Source organism: Camelus ferus, chromosome 12 (assembly GCF_009834535.1).
Source record: "Camelus ferus isolate YT-003-E chromosome 12, BCGSAC_Cfer_1.0, whole genome shotgun sequence".
In the NCBI taxonomy this organism is placed as follows: Eukaryota; Metazoa; Chordata; class Mammalia; order Artiodactyla; family Camelidae; genus Camelus; species Camelus ferus.
Window position 1 is genome coordinate 44,169,946 of NC_045707.1, and position 15,513 is coordinate 44,185,458.

The 15,513-nt window shown below is 36.6% G+C and overlaps 1 long non-coding RNA gene across 1 annotated transcript in view; it reads right to left on the bottom strand.

The window, feature by feature from the left end:
• The window catches only part of LOC106729855, a 96,816-nt gene that overhangs the window by 74,262 nt on the left and 7,041 nt on the right, over positions 1-15,513 (bottom strand). Inside the window, exon 3 of the long non-coding RNA XR_004324712.1 lies at positions 14,833-14,893. This is a non-coding gene — a long non-coding RNA (uncharacterized LOC106729855). The remainder of the gene's footprint in view (positions 1-14,832; positions 14,894-15,513) is intronic.

Genomic DNA, 15,513 nt, shown 5'->3' on the forward strand with positions numbered 1-15,513 from the left:
AAACACACTCTTTGTTAATATGGCTAAACACACGTAGCAATTATTGTAGAATGGTTGGGTATTCTCAGGCTTAACACTTGCACGCTGTATCTGCCAGGATGTCATTGGCACAAAAGGCAGATGCATGTCATAATGACCTCTACTCTGAGCCTGGCCATCTGAATGATCTCCTTGAAATTAATAAATCTGCATATGTGCATGTGTGTGCGTATGCAAGCAGGGGCCCTTATAGCTGTATAATTATAAACACACACATTTACACAAAAATATGCCAAAGGAAGAACCAAGGACACATTTGGCAGAGTGTTGTAAAACTCCACAAGGCTATCAACAATCAACCGTGAACCAATTAAAAGTAAAACTAGATTAATAAACATAGATGTTCATTTCCCCAACATGGGAAGGACTGTTTTCATCTCCTTCATTCATTAACACAGCAACTTAGGAATACTGCTATCAGAACAGCACAGCGTTTATGGTGGGGAGGGGAGAAACGTATAACGTGATTTTACAATGGGCAGTGCTTTTACAAACAGAATGAGGGAGATTTACACCAGTTAGCGTGGAATGATATTAATATATACACTACCAGTATTTTGTAATCAAGCCTACTACTATCTATGGTGGTCACAGAGTTCTGTAGAATAGATATTTTAATTGCTGTAAATAGCACCTTTTTTTCTGGCATCTGGTCGTTTACCAGTCACAAGTACTTTCAAAGCCTCATTGAGGACATTGCGCCCACAATGACCTCAGATCTAAGGAGTCAAAAGACTAGTAAATCCATCATGTTTGTCAGCCCACATTCACAGCTAAAAGGGTTTTCCTTCTTGTTTGTAATGGGTCTAGAGAAAAAACCATACCCTACTCATTCTCAACCTATCCACACAGGCTTTCCCTGGACAATCCCCACCAGCTTCTGAGCACACATGCAGGGGGAAACATGTGCTGCTTCCACCGCCAGGGGCAGCCTTCTTTATCCCACATCAGTGCAGCTAAGCCGGGATCATTTGAAGTAACAGAACACGAAGATCTGAGAGTCTTAAAACTTGGATCTGATATTTTGTCTACAATATGATCAACTTGACTTATGGGTTGGCTCTAACCGTTTATTTGTTCAAAACTATGCCTCTACCACAAACCAGGCACTTTGGTCATGGTGAGAGCAGGAGATGAATTATCATCTATTCACACAATTGCGTAAGCCATAACTTCAAATACAGAAAAGTTCTTAAAAATTAATCTTTTCTAACCATCAAAGAATTCATGCGTTTGTCTTTGATATAACCTAAAATTTTATTCATTATAGAAGTAAGCATTCATCTTTAGGTCCACAACTTTAAAAATCAAAATAGAAGAGTTACTAACAGAAGTAATGAGTTAATGAGGACTTGGCAAACTCTGATTAGTGGGCCGAATCCAGTCTGCCACCTGTTTGTACAAATAAAGCTTCCCTGGAACACAGTCACACTCATCTGTTTATACATTATCTATGGCTAGTTTTGAGTTACAACAGAAGAGGTAAGACACAATGGAGATTGTATTAATTAAAATTGGATGGTATGCTTGAAAAACAGGATGTACATATTTGTCTATTTTCCATTTTGGTGTGTTCTTTTTGGGGATCTACTTCTGTAGGATATTCTACAGAGTTCTTAAGGAATGTGTTTGTTCCCTCTCTGATACTAGGAAGAAGAAAAAGAGATCGTGGATAAGTAGTATTGTAAAACATAGAGGAAATATAAATTAGAAATGAAATGACTTTCAAGCAATGTTTTTAAATCTGAACTTTGCCACTTCATTCACACCCACATGGGCCAAGTGCTGAAATTTTGGTGCCTGTGGTAGGGGTAGAAAGAAAGGCTGGATTTGAATGATTTGGATAATAATGGAGCTTATTTAACCAGCCTTTAGAAATGTTTATAATGTTGTGAGAATGCCCCGATTCCTGAATATCCCAACGTTATCCTGAAAAAAATCTGGCAAAAAAAAAAATCGTTTAAAATGAATTTTTGCAAAACATTTGCATGGATGGAGTTAACTGCCAAAGAGGCTCCAATTTAACTATGCCTGGCAAGTTGGCTGGGCTTGTCTGGCATTTCATTAACAAAAAATAAACCTCACCCTTTTGCCTGAGAAAATAGCATTTGTCATATTTTGGGGGACAGCAAAGCTCAGTGTGCTACTTCTTGGTATGAAAAATAATATCTCTGAAATGTGGATAAATCAAGCTTTAAAATAGTTGTACGTATGATGGATTTGATGGTGACAAAGCTGGGGGAAGAAAGCCCATTCAAATGGTGCAGATGGCCAGGCAAGAGATAAACCACAGCAAGTGGCAGCAGGTCTGAACTGTAGCAGTGGTGGTGACAATGGGCAGGACAGTCGGATTCAAGAAGTATTTAAGATGGAAGATTAGCAGGTCCTGGTAATGGGTTTGAGGTGGGAAAAGAACAGAAGTGGGAAATGAGAAGCCAAAAATGCCCCCCGGGTTTGTAGTTTAGCAGCCCCACAGAACACTACGGAGAGCAGGTTTCAGAAGAACGAGAGGGTCAGTGTACATATGTTGGGTTGGAGGGTACCCGATGGACAGTGCAGGCAGTTGAATATTGAGCCTAAACTCAGGAAGGAGATCTGAACTACATTTAAAATTTATAAGTAATTGTAAAATCAGTGGATGAGAGCACACATACATTTTTCTTTTTTCAAATGAAGAGCTCATTTGAATCACACAATATTTTTCTTCCCTTTCAAAGTCCAATATGAAGTGTTTGATGACAAACCAAAGCAGGATTGTTCCAGCCACAGTACACATGCCAGTGTTTTCAAAAGCAAAGTCAGAGTGACAATTTCTGGAGACAAATGATTCATTTCTGTTTCTGCTCTATTCACTAGAACATAACCACAGTCGAGATTCAGTCTGAGGTTCAGTAATACAAAGTCTATGCCTTTGGGTACCACACAGACAGCAGTTTCTCTTTGTAGTGTTTCCCTATACAATGCCAAATAAAATGACCACAAAGCACTCGTGTGTGCGAGCCGCGTAATTAAAAAGTACTTTTAGCCCTACATAACTTCAATATGTTAGTATATGGTAATTCTCTGTGATCCTGGATTTGAAATGGAATAAATCAAAGTGCAAAGAAATAGCTGTATTCTCTTTCTTCTTCATTCCGAGACAGAAATAAAAATATGCAACAAGTATGTTTGGTCCTCTTTCGAGAACTTGCTGGATACCTTCACTCATTCTTGCTCTACCTGTAATTCCTCCTTCAGGCAATTTTTAATTCTATCCTTTACTGTTTCTCAGTCCTCCTTCCATGGTGTTGGGTTTTGTCAATGTTGTTATTTTGTATGATTATTTCCTTCATATCTATTAAATTTACAGCCTTTTTTTTTTTTTTTAAACATCACGTCTACAATCTCAGTCCAAGACCTGGCAGTGGCTCTCCTGAATTATTGTGGCCTGTTTTATCTGGTCCTCTGATTTCTGAAAATTAAGACTCTTCATCTGCCTTTACGTGGCTTTCAAACTTGAAGAATAAGGCTATGGTCAACACTCAGCAGAACTGCTAGGGTTGCTTCCCTGTTTTCCAGGGACCGCATCAAAGGCAGTTCCATTTTATTTTGCAGACTCTCCCAGCTTCACAGGTCATGGGGCACTTCACACTTCCCTGTCTGCTCTGTATCTTTACCCTCTCCAGTCTGCCATATTCTTCTTTGGGAAATCATCTCACTGCCCACATCATTCAACCATGCCTCTCTCATTACTAAGCCATCTCCCAAAGTGTGACCTAAGTTTGTGATGCAATGCCTGGCTCTAGGGTTCTGTAATAAGTCTACCTTTGCTGGCAATGTCTGGAAAGCAAACGTACCTTAGTTGCAATTTCTTAAGCACATACCACTCGCTAAGTCATCCCTTTTTTTAATACCTAAAATTACCCTATGATTTGCATGTTTTCTACCTTCATGACTTTAGCGGCATTTTCTCACTCCAAATTTATTATATCTGTGTCTCCTTTATTAGACACTAAACTCCCCAAGTGCAGGAATTATATAGCTATAAGTCAACCTTTTTGGGTACTGACCAGTCATCATTTAAAAAATAATTTTAGTAGTGACAAAATAGAAAGTATTATGCAAATTTACCTGTTCTTCTGGGAGGACATAATGAATAAGCTGTCTTGGTAACCACACAGCTTGGCTCTATCAGTTCCCCAGTAGGCTTTGAAAGCACTAAGCCTGTTTCTTACCTTGCTGCCTGTCCTGTGGAGCTAATCCAACCACAGACTTGTCTTTGAAGTCAACTGGAACATCATGCATGGGTGAACTCCAGAGAGCACACAAAAGCAAGGAAAGAAAACTGATGTGTTATTCTTAACAAAAGGGACTGTGCTATTTCTGTGTTTCTATACACACTTGGGCATCGCACAGACTTCAAGAGCCTGAAGGTGAAGTAGGAGAAGACGCTGAAGTTAGTAGTGTCTTGCGAGTAGAGAACGGGCCGCAGATGAAGCCACAACAGAATGGAAGTTTTAAATTTCTAGTATATAACTCTCGGGTTTTTTTTTTCTTTATCAAGAATCATACAAATCACACATATTCTTCAAGGCTGTAAAACTCTTCCCTGAGAATGTCAAGCTCTTCTGGAAATGGCATCCACTCTTCATCGAAGGCAGAACAATTGCCTTGTAGACTAGCATTCAATTCCATGCAACAGCCCTTTATCCAGAATCTTTACTGAAAATGAGTTGTGCTCATCAAGATGAGAGCACCATCACCATCTTCAAGAAGAAAAGCATAAAGCGGCTCTCGTAGTATATAGCTCTCCATGGCCACTTACAAAGCACACTCTCAAATAGCATCAGTCCCTAATGCAGCAACATGGAGAAATACAAATTACAGCTTCAGTACTGCATCTCATAGTCAAGTGCCTGAAACTAAATGACGTTACAAAAATTTATTTTGTACCTACCTTTTGACCCTGCAAGTCCTTTCCTAAAAAACAAATTCTACAGAAATAAAAGAACCAACAAGAGGCCCCACCACTTAACAATTACGTATGCCTAAGTGGGTTTTCTTTACCTCTCCAAGCCTCAATGTGGTAATTTGTAAACTGTGGATAATGACAGTATATAGCCGTGTGAGTATGGTGTCTGGGATGTGGGAAATGGCCAAGGAATGTTAGTAAGGTGAGTGCTATAATCCTTATTTTGCAGAGGAAGAAACTGTCTTTCAATGATGCTAAACAATTGGTCCAAGGTAACGGTAGGTGTGGGATTTGAAAACAATTTGGTTTGAATCCAAAGACTAAAACTTTCCTACCTCAAAGGCTGCTGCTTAACTTAGAGCCCCAAAGTGAACAAGAAAATATGTCAGCTGAGAAGATTCTCCGAAGACCATCTTGGTGAACACTGAAGGATGTCTGCGTTTTAATAATCCTTTCTTCCAAAGTGTGTATTCAAATGTTAGACTATTAGGTTTTCAAAAAACATTCAAGGTGCTCTAATCACAGAGCACTAAACTCAAAAGAAAAAATTACTAAAACCATGGCCAGTCGGTATAGCGTTAAAAATGAGCATGAACCTGAAAATGACACTGATTACTGATGAGATGTGGATTCACCAAAGGTGCAAGAAAAAGGCTCTGTGCTCTTAGACATTTGATATAGCACTCTAATTTCGATTTTGCATTTAAATATTTCAAGATGAAGCACAAAAAGTTGTATTTGCCATTAGAAGCACCATTAACCAAAACACTGTGGCTACTTTATTGGGAGAAAGAACTGTATGACAATGAGTAAATGATGCTAAAGTTAAATTGTTACAAGTGAGCATGACAAAGATGGGCCAAAGACGTGTGTCGTCCCCTAGAAAGAATAAGCAAGGTGAGGATGTTGATGCTAAAACATATTTACTTTTAGAGGCATGACACTAAAATTAAATTTGAAGACGACAGTGGATGTCATGATTTAGCAAGTGAAAGTAAAACTGAGACTCAACGAATCTGTAATTCAAGAGAAACTTGATCTTTTTTTTTCCAAATATTTTCTTTTATCTCTTCTGATTTCACAAATTTAACCATTTTCCATATTCCCTGATGTAGAATACTTTGTCCTTCTCGAGTTTTTTTTTCTTTTTCTGATTTGTTTCATTTTTCTTCTAATGGTGTGAGCCTAAATGTGTAGTTTTAGAAGTAGGCTAAATAGAATGTCTCAAAGTCTCTAATCATGTTCTGAATCCCCTACTGGGGAGTAGGGAGAAATCCCATTGAAGAATTTCTCAACCATATCTCTTGCATTGCATGGAGTTCCAAAGTGCCTACGGCAAATGGATATCAAAATGAAATGCAGCTTAGAGCAGACAGCAGTGGGAGGAGTTCCTTATTTGGGGGCAGTGAAGACATTCAAAAATCACAGGGATGTGTGTCATGCCTTTGCTCTCATTACCTGTTTAAACAGGTAGATGGTGAACCCTGCTTCCCAAAGACACTGAGAATCGAGAACTGCTGGGTTCTAGAGAGGATGCTGGTCTTTGAGTGGATCTCATTAAGTATCCTTCTGTCTGATTCTCCCTGTGATATGTCTAGTATCAGTTCATTCACATGCTAGGATACACAGGAGAACCAGTTCTTTGCTGTCCCCTCCCCTCAGCCCCTAAAAATGCGAACATTCGTCTTCCTCGCTTAGTGGATGCCATACACTGTCCATAGGCAAGGTCTGGCAGGAATGTGGTGTGCATTTTTCTATCTGATTCTTTCCTTTCCTGAGCAGAGAAAACAAAAGTGGTCAAGGTTCTTCTCTCTATGTCTACAAAGTATAAACCACTCAAGGTGAAAGAAGAGGCTATTTAAGTTATCACTGGGCTTTTCAACACAGTTGTCAATGTAACTAAGGGGAAACACTTCAAGGTTTATTAAATAAAGTTTTGAAATTTTTTGGCTGACTCATCTTTGGCTTTGGAAAATGATAATCTACAGGCAAAGTTGTTGCTTTTCCTTAAAAACTTAAAATTTTATATTTGAGATAGAAAATAAAACTTGAGCCAATCCCAAAGCTCTTTGCTCAATGTTGGGTTTTATTTGGAATAATGTTTTTATCTATTTGAATGACTGGTGTAATATTTCTCCCAGAGAGCAAAGCAAGGCTTCATACACACAGAGATGTTGTTAAAGACAGCTTTGAAAAGTTTTCTACCTCATAGAATGTGTTAGCCTGTTTCCTCAAGATAGCTAGGAAGTTAAAGTATTTCTAAAAATATTTCAATTTATGTCTGTCTTCAAATTTTGAAGAGTATCTTGAAGTACAATTAAGGCAATGGTAAACTTCACCCCTCCCCCCACACACATATTTAATTATAAGTTGTTAAGGCATTTTTAAGTTTTGGACAGTTGAATTAACAACTAACCAGGCAACACAGTTCATTTTTTTTTTAAGTCCTGGTGAAATGAAAAATTTGCTGATGAAATCAACTGATCATTGTAAAATCTGTTTTCAAGAACTGGCCTTTATTCTACATGTTCTTATTATTGTTTTTACAACAAATAATCTGAAACAATATTCTGAGCCAAAAAGCTACATTTGATTGTTAATACTGTTTTCTACCTGTGATAAAATAGCTTCTCCCTTCACAGTACTGAAGCATGATTACTAAGAGTAATTTTATTATATTATCCAATTAGTTCTTCAGAGTTCTTTTTCTCTCTCCAATTACACTATAGTTGATGAGGGAAAGATCACATTTTCTCCTTTTATAAAATCCTCCACAGTGCCTTTAGCAACACTGGCCAGACAAGATAATTAAGGGAAAAAAGCCAATTGAATAATTGAGTAAATAAATGACTTGAATTCTTCCCAAATTTATGACAATAATTATGATTATTGAGTAAAAGAGAAACCGTTTTAGTTAGATCATGTACTGTACCAACTTTTAACCAATTTGGAATGCAAAAAATAAAATGCTCTAAACCACATAGAAATTCTGAACTTTTAAAAATATTTTGCTTTGTGGTAAAGAACCAGAAATCCTTTGCCATGTGTACTGACATTTCCTATCGTATTTACCCAACAAAATAAAATAAAATAAAATAAAATAAAATAATTAAAGAGATAATTGACTTGAAGAGGTTAAAATGTTCATAAATATTAGAAATTCAATGAGCTGAAGTGAAATGGATTGCATTGTATTGCATTGAATTAGTAGGACTAAGTTACAATGAAGACTAAACTCTGGATTCAGATCTTTCTAGCACTTTGAAAGCACCAGCCTTAAAAAAATAGAACTCAATCTTTAAGATGATATGCTGCATTTTTATACAAATAATTCTATTCTTATACCATTTTCCTACTTGTCAAAACTGTTTCCCTGGACTGCACAGAAGCATATCAGATGGGAGGCAAGGTGTTTCACATTTCCAATTATATAAGTACACACATCTCCTAGGTGATTTTCTTGTTACTTGCAAGTTGTATCATTCTCGATATTTTTTAAAAATTAAAATTAAAAGCTGGTAACGTGAAACTATTTTTGTAAATGTCACCAAATGGAATTTCTTCTAAAGATCAACAGCATCATAATACAACATGACTAAAAATGGAATGGTATTATTCGTGCGTCACTTAGAGCCTTTTGCATATTAAGTACATAGCCAACAACTGAACAGAGGACTCAAGGAACATTAAGAAAAAATATTTTGATCAAAATGAGTTTTAACTTAGCATATTTTAAAAATATCTTCCTTTTGTTTGTACATTCAAATTGATAGACAATGTCCCTAAATGTACACAGCATGAGAGGGATCCCAAGGCTTTATCTGCGCAGTGACAAAACAACCAGTTAACTTAGAGAAAATAAAATCTTAAAAGACTCAGCTGATTGGGACTGCATGAGAAAACTGGCTGATTAAATATTTCCCTTTCCAACTGCATGTGGTGTGTTCTTATGGCAAATCACAGGGGCTAAATATTGTTCTCCATTGTGCACTCAGGTGGCAGTGAGATACCAACAATTACACACTGTAGCTAAGTGCCAAGGTTCATGCCTGAAATTAGTGTCAAAATGAAAGGACCAAAGAAATCCAGGGTGAAAGGGGAGACAAGCTCATCCTCTGCATTTTACCAACATCAACACAGTGTGTGATAAGCACATAAGCATTTGGAGCACAGTTTCATTTTTGGAATACTCATTGACTGTTTCAGCTGCTACTATTACAATACTGTCTGCAGAAATATACCTGGTTTCTTAAAAGCAGGGTATAGCCAAAAGCCTCATAGCTGAAGCTTTAGCCTCACTTATCTCAACTAGCAGGTAGGGATGCCCAAAGAATGGGGCTGCTTTAGCAGAGTACCCCTATAAATTAGAGGGTACGCACAGGCTATCATGCTCACTGATTCAGGGCGCAAACTTTCTAGCTTGCCTCACCCAGGAAAACTAGTATACATTACATATGTATTATGTACTAGTAATACCTCTTTGAAGTGAACCCTATATTCGTATCTATGAGGACAAGTCATGGCTCTTAGAGTCAGTAAAACAGCTCCATAGCAGTGGTCAGATGTAGCAGTTGCTTTAAGAAATATCTACCTGCAATTTCCTGCAAAGTGAACTTTCTACCTTAAGTACTGAATTTGAGAACCCATAAACATATAGACATATATATTTCTCTTGAGATTTCAAGGCTACATTTTTTTTTAACACAATTGAGTGAAAACATAAATAAAATTAACCACAAGAGCTGCTTGTTGATACAGGAGATTTGCACTAGGATTTTGAGTGTTGAATTTGAATTTTATCAAAAAAAGTGCAACGTGAAGTATTAACTAATGAAACTTTATGATGGTTAAGAGAATAGCTCTTTGGGGGGGGGTCAGCAATTTCTATGATATTGAAAAATGCCCCCGGGATAGAAAAATAATGATATTCAGCATTAAACAATAAAACCTACTTAGAGTCTGCTGCATCATGGGCCTGAAAAGTGATGGAAAACAAATACAAACAGACCACAACTGCACTTTCTTTCAGAAACACCACAGAGTTCATTATATATCTAATTTATTAATATTGATGAGTGACAATTTATTCTTAGAAGAAGCAAAAACATAATTGAAAGTCAAGATTATTGTGTAGAGGTGAGGGTATAGTTCAGTGGTAGAGTGCATGCTTAGCATGCACGGGGTCCTAGGTTCAATCCCCAGTACCTCCACTAAAAAAAAAAAAAAAAGATTATTGTATGTATGTATATATTCCTTAATAGGATCCCTGACCCTTATCAAATATTTAAAAATCTTTAAAGGCCCTCAGATATAAATTTAAGGATATTATTTTCTTTTTCCCTGCTAACTTTCTTTCTGTTGTCCATCTCTCCCTCTTTCATTCCTCTCTTCCCAAGCCTCAAATGCGTATTAACTGTATGATCTATGGCAGGTGCTGTGCTAGGCAGTGGGGCTCCTGCTTCCAAGACTTCTAGTCTTACTTAGTCTTACTTATTTTACTGCTGGTTGTCTGAACTCTTTGCCAGCATGTCAGCTGGGTACAGCTACCAACACTGAAGCAGCCAGGACACAGGAAATATGTGAAACGTTACCTAGCCACAGGTTATTCTAGTTGTTGCAAATGTCACATGTCAAATGATCGACTCAGATAAAGGAATTTTAGGATTTCATTTCTAAGACGAGTTTTGACACAGACACTGAAGGATGGGAGGCATTGAGAAAGCAGTGGCAAAAGTGTTTCAGGTGCAGGAATGATTAGAGAAAATGCAAGGTAATCTTTGTGGGGCAATGAGCAGATCAGCCTTCCAGTGTAGAAAAGCCCTGTTCAGAAATAGGCAATAACGTAATCGGAAAGAAAGACTGAAGCCAAAGGGTGAGAAGTCTGAGGAAGTTTTGAAATTTTAAAATGTTATCCTGTTGGCCCTGGGGGACCCATAGATGCAAAAGGAAATTACGTAATGAAAGTATCAAGGTGCTTGGGAGGACCTGTTCTAAGGGCAGAGACCTGCCTGTTACATTCACTGCTTTATTCTAAACATCTTGAGTGGCCGAGGACATCGTAAATGCTCAATAATATTTGTTGAATGACCAGAAGAATGAATGGAGCCTGAAAGACTTGAGTTTTAAGTCATCTCAGCTGCCTACTAACTGTGACCTCCGGGGAGTTCCTTAACTTTTTAAAGCCTCAGTTTCCTCATCTGCAATCAGGGACAGTGATACTACCTTTGGCGTAACGTAATTGAAGGGGTTGAATGAGAAAACAAATTTAAAAGGCTTAGCACCTTGACGAGCATATAGAAAATGAATGTTAGCTATTTATAATTAGAATTAGAGGTCTCTTAAAATAGTATAAGAAGCATTGGAAGGAAGCATAAAAGCAATAAAACCAACTGTATCTACTACTTCGTGGGCCTGCATATCAATAAGATAACTGCTCAAAACACATTTGGACTATTCTGCCAATATATTCTTCTAAATTGGCATATATGTCCAGAATATATTTTAAGTCTTTTAAAGAATAGCCAAGAGAAATACAAGTTCCCACATGACATCGATTGTGCTGTAATTAACTGATGATGTATGAATAACTGGTGAGACTTCTATAATCTGCAGAACCAGGCAAATAATTAAATTGAATCAATGGTGAATATTAAATTAAGAGCTACAGGAGTAGGGTCTGGCACAGGCTAGGCCCTGAATAAGTGTTTGTTGAATGAATGAACGAATGACTGAATGAACGAATATTTTCTAAATCCATATGGGAAGACACTTTTATAATTTATTTGATGTCCATGTTCAAATTTCTAGCAAATTGAATTCTTCTTCAAATATTTCCTGAAAATCCAACACTTTCAAAGATGCCTGGAGTAAACTATGTTAAAACCCTTGAGATCATGATAATTAACTATCCACCATATGTTCCTGGCCATGGTAAGCTACCTTGTCTTTCTTTCTCTAAGGACACGCCTAGCCTTATGGTATATTTTAGTCTCTGCTTTCGGACTTTGAACTCAATTGTCAGAAAAATACAGGAAATTCAAGGATTTATGTATCACAAGTACATCATGCTTAAATAATGCCAAGCGAAATCAAGAGTATAAATTATGGCTTAGAAATATTATTAAGAATGTGAAAAGGTTCTGTTTACTAGATAGTGTAAGATCATAAAGCCTAGTACCTTTAGAAGGACTTGGGGTCACTGTAAGTCTATATAGGCCATCTTTTGATAAAAAAATTATAAACACCATTCAGCAAATTACAATTTTCACATTTTAATCTGAATAAATGTTAAATGTTTCAGTTAATTATTAGTGACTGTTAGAGTATATAATTCTGCTTTTGGCAAAACTTTCATTTTCTTAAGTCATTCTGGTATCATTTAAACAGAAATATCTGACTGATGGCTATACCAATTAAACTCTGCTGTTGGATCTCTGAGGTAATTAAACACTAAACACCAGTAGATAAAATTTTACCATGTGTCTTTGCCAACATGCTAGGATAGTAACTTGGGGCGACTCCATTAGCTGTGTAAGAGGCCCCCTTCCCTGCCAGTTCTTTCTCTATAATAAATTTTCTAGATGATGCTCACTGTAATCTGAGTTTTGCCACTTGACAAACTATTTTGTGAAAAATAAGCTAACTGAGGCAAAGGAAAGATTTTAGTGAATTATTCCAGTAGCTTGCCACTACTGGGAATATTCTACATCTTAATATCAACTCCTTGAACAACATCCCAAGGTCAACTCAAATCTTTCAGCACTTTATACGTAATTTCTAATGAAACAAGTTTAGGGCTTTTTTTTTTTTTTTCCCCAAACTCAGACAAAAAGGTCAGACAAATAGCTCCAAAGTCACTATAACTTTCTAGGTGACAGATAAGAATAATGGCACACCAGAAACACAAAACCACAATTAGAGGAGGCAAAAAGAGTAACTGATTACTCTGCAACCCTGGTAGGTGGAAAGGAATATTAATTACAGAAAGAAAGCAAACTTAGGGAAATGCAGTAAACACATTAGGAGAGAATAATCCGATACTAGTGCTTAATTTTACTTTTATTAAAAAATGCACTGACTGCATGTTAATTCAGCAATAATATTATATTCTGACTTTAAATATTCACTACAATTAAGTTAAATTGTATAACAATTTTTCTAACTAGCATTGAGAACAACGCAATTTGGAAGCTAATGGCTTTGTGTAACACACATAGAAAAACTGATTTAAGGTTTTCATTTTGACTTACATAAAAATTGATCTAATACGTCACAACTCCAGTTCCCCAAAGATCTGATTCTGTAAAAGCTATGTGATTAACTTTATTTGTGTCTACATGTCCCGAAAGAATTGAGGTGCCAAGATGTTTCTGGTAACATTAGCTGCAATCAAATTAAGTTTACCTATCTACACTTACCTATTCAATAAAGATAGATATAATAACTGTATATTTATACACAGATTTCTAATTTCCTAATCCTTTTTTAAATTAAAAAAATACAGGATATCTGGAAGGAAAGTCAATTTTGTGGTAGCATAGTATTTATTCCTTCTGTTTTGTTAGCCTTTCCTGACATTGTTTTTCCTCTTCAAACTACAAACTATCATATGTAATGTTCCTCCCTTTAACTTACACCTAAGTCTTATAAGGAAGTATCAAATTAAAATAGGAGGAATCTGGAAATACTCGTTGTTGTATCTAAACAGTTCAATACAATTGCTTCAGCTGAGATAAATTCATGAACCCTTTTCTAAAATACTTTTACATAAGGATGAAATGATTTCTGTGTAATAAACAATTACCAGCCAACATTATTATCACCAGAAAATTGTAAGCTAGAATGAGCAATAAAAACATTGTATTTGGAATGAGATATTAGAGAATAGCTATTAAAATATTTTACTCAATTTCTATTACACCTTAAAATGAAAGTCATCAAAATGTCATTACAGGCCTTTTCCCCAGATTCTTCAGAGACTGAATTTAATCATTTCAGGAAATTGAGTGCTATCCAACATTCACTTAAATCCTTTGAAATAACAGCAAAGCAAAACACAATGTGAAATTTATAAGACATTTTATATTAAAATATGTTCATATACATACATAGATACATACCACATACCGGGGAATATTTGTCTTTAGATACCTGGAATTAAATATTTCTTGTGAAATTAACCACTCATATAAAGTATTACCTTCGAGAAGACCTAAGAAACCCAAGAAGCCACAATTGAGCTTTGCAAAACCTCACTCTTAATAAAGCACTAAAGTAGCAGTTTTAAAAAAATCGTCAAAAATCAATTTTTCAGAAATTACTTCCATCACAAATATTACCTGTACAACAGAGCATAGAACTTTTAACTGCTGTTCTACTAAAGAGCTAAACATTAGTTGAATTAGCCCAATTATACTAATAAAGGCATCCTTATGTGTTTTTTCAGAAAACTAGCACTCTGAAGAATTTTCAAGACGGAAGAGGCCATCCACATCACCTAACCCTGGTTTTTGTTACCAGTTCTAGAAATAAAATCTACATAAAATAGATAAAGATCATTTTTATTGACTCCCAAAATGATCATTTTCTCTAAAATGTAAAACTCTGCTGATTTTTAAGGCTGAAAGTAAACATACAAAGTACCTAATTGTATTTTGTTAATAAAAGCTAGCCAATCTTTAGCAAATTGCTAGCAATAAAATTCCCTAAGATAGTTTCTTCTTTAAACCTTTTATGTTCAAAACAATAGTTTAAATTTTATTTAGAAAGCAGTTTTCTAATGCTGCTGGCGAGAAGTACATGAAACGGCTTGTAAATTGTATTTTTAAAACGTTCAATTTTACCTTTCAGTTCGAGGAGGATGCCACTTCTTAGGGAACGCATTTTTCCTGGAGATACTCAGTGCTGGCCAATTTAGAATAAAAACCATTAGCATATTACTATTAAAAGAAAAAAAAACTACACTACAAAAGCCGCAATCTCTCTTGGAAAAAGGCTGATGGCGCTTATAAGCAATAAATGCCTTTCCTGATACCTATTTTGTCATCACCATCTTATAAAGCACAGTGTGTGCTCCCTGCAGCATCAATTAAGCAGTTTTTAAGGGAACAGGGAAATGTATGAGGGCTCAGCTGCTAAGAACGGCTATATATTCCTCAGTGTCTGAATCACCATGGCTCCTTTTAACAAGGTTCTAGAATGCAAAGACGTCCAGGGACCACTAAGTAGCACAGAAGCAGAACATCCCTGGGAGTCACCAGTATTGGATACAACTTTTCCTCAAAGAACCAGCATGAGACTGAAGGCAACAGAGCCGCGGCACATCTGCCTGTTTACGCCCTAGCACTTGGCAATTGCGAATAGGAGGCCGACCCCTTCGGAGAAATTACTCCTGAGTTCTTAGGGCCCCAGCAGAACCCAGGTGTTTGGAGAAAGCCTGTTTCGGACGCAGCCCCAACTAAAGAGAAAGTAAGGAAGTGCAAGATTTACCCTCTCATCCTCAGTGCACCTAAAGCCACACCATC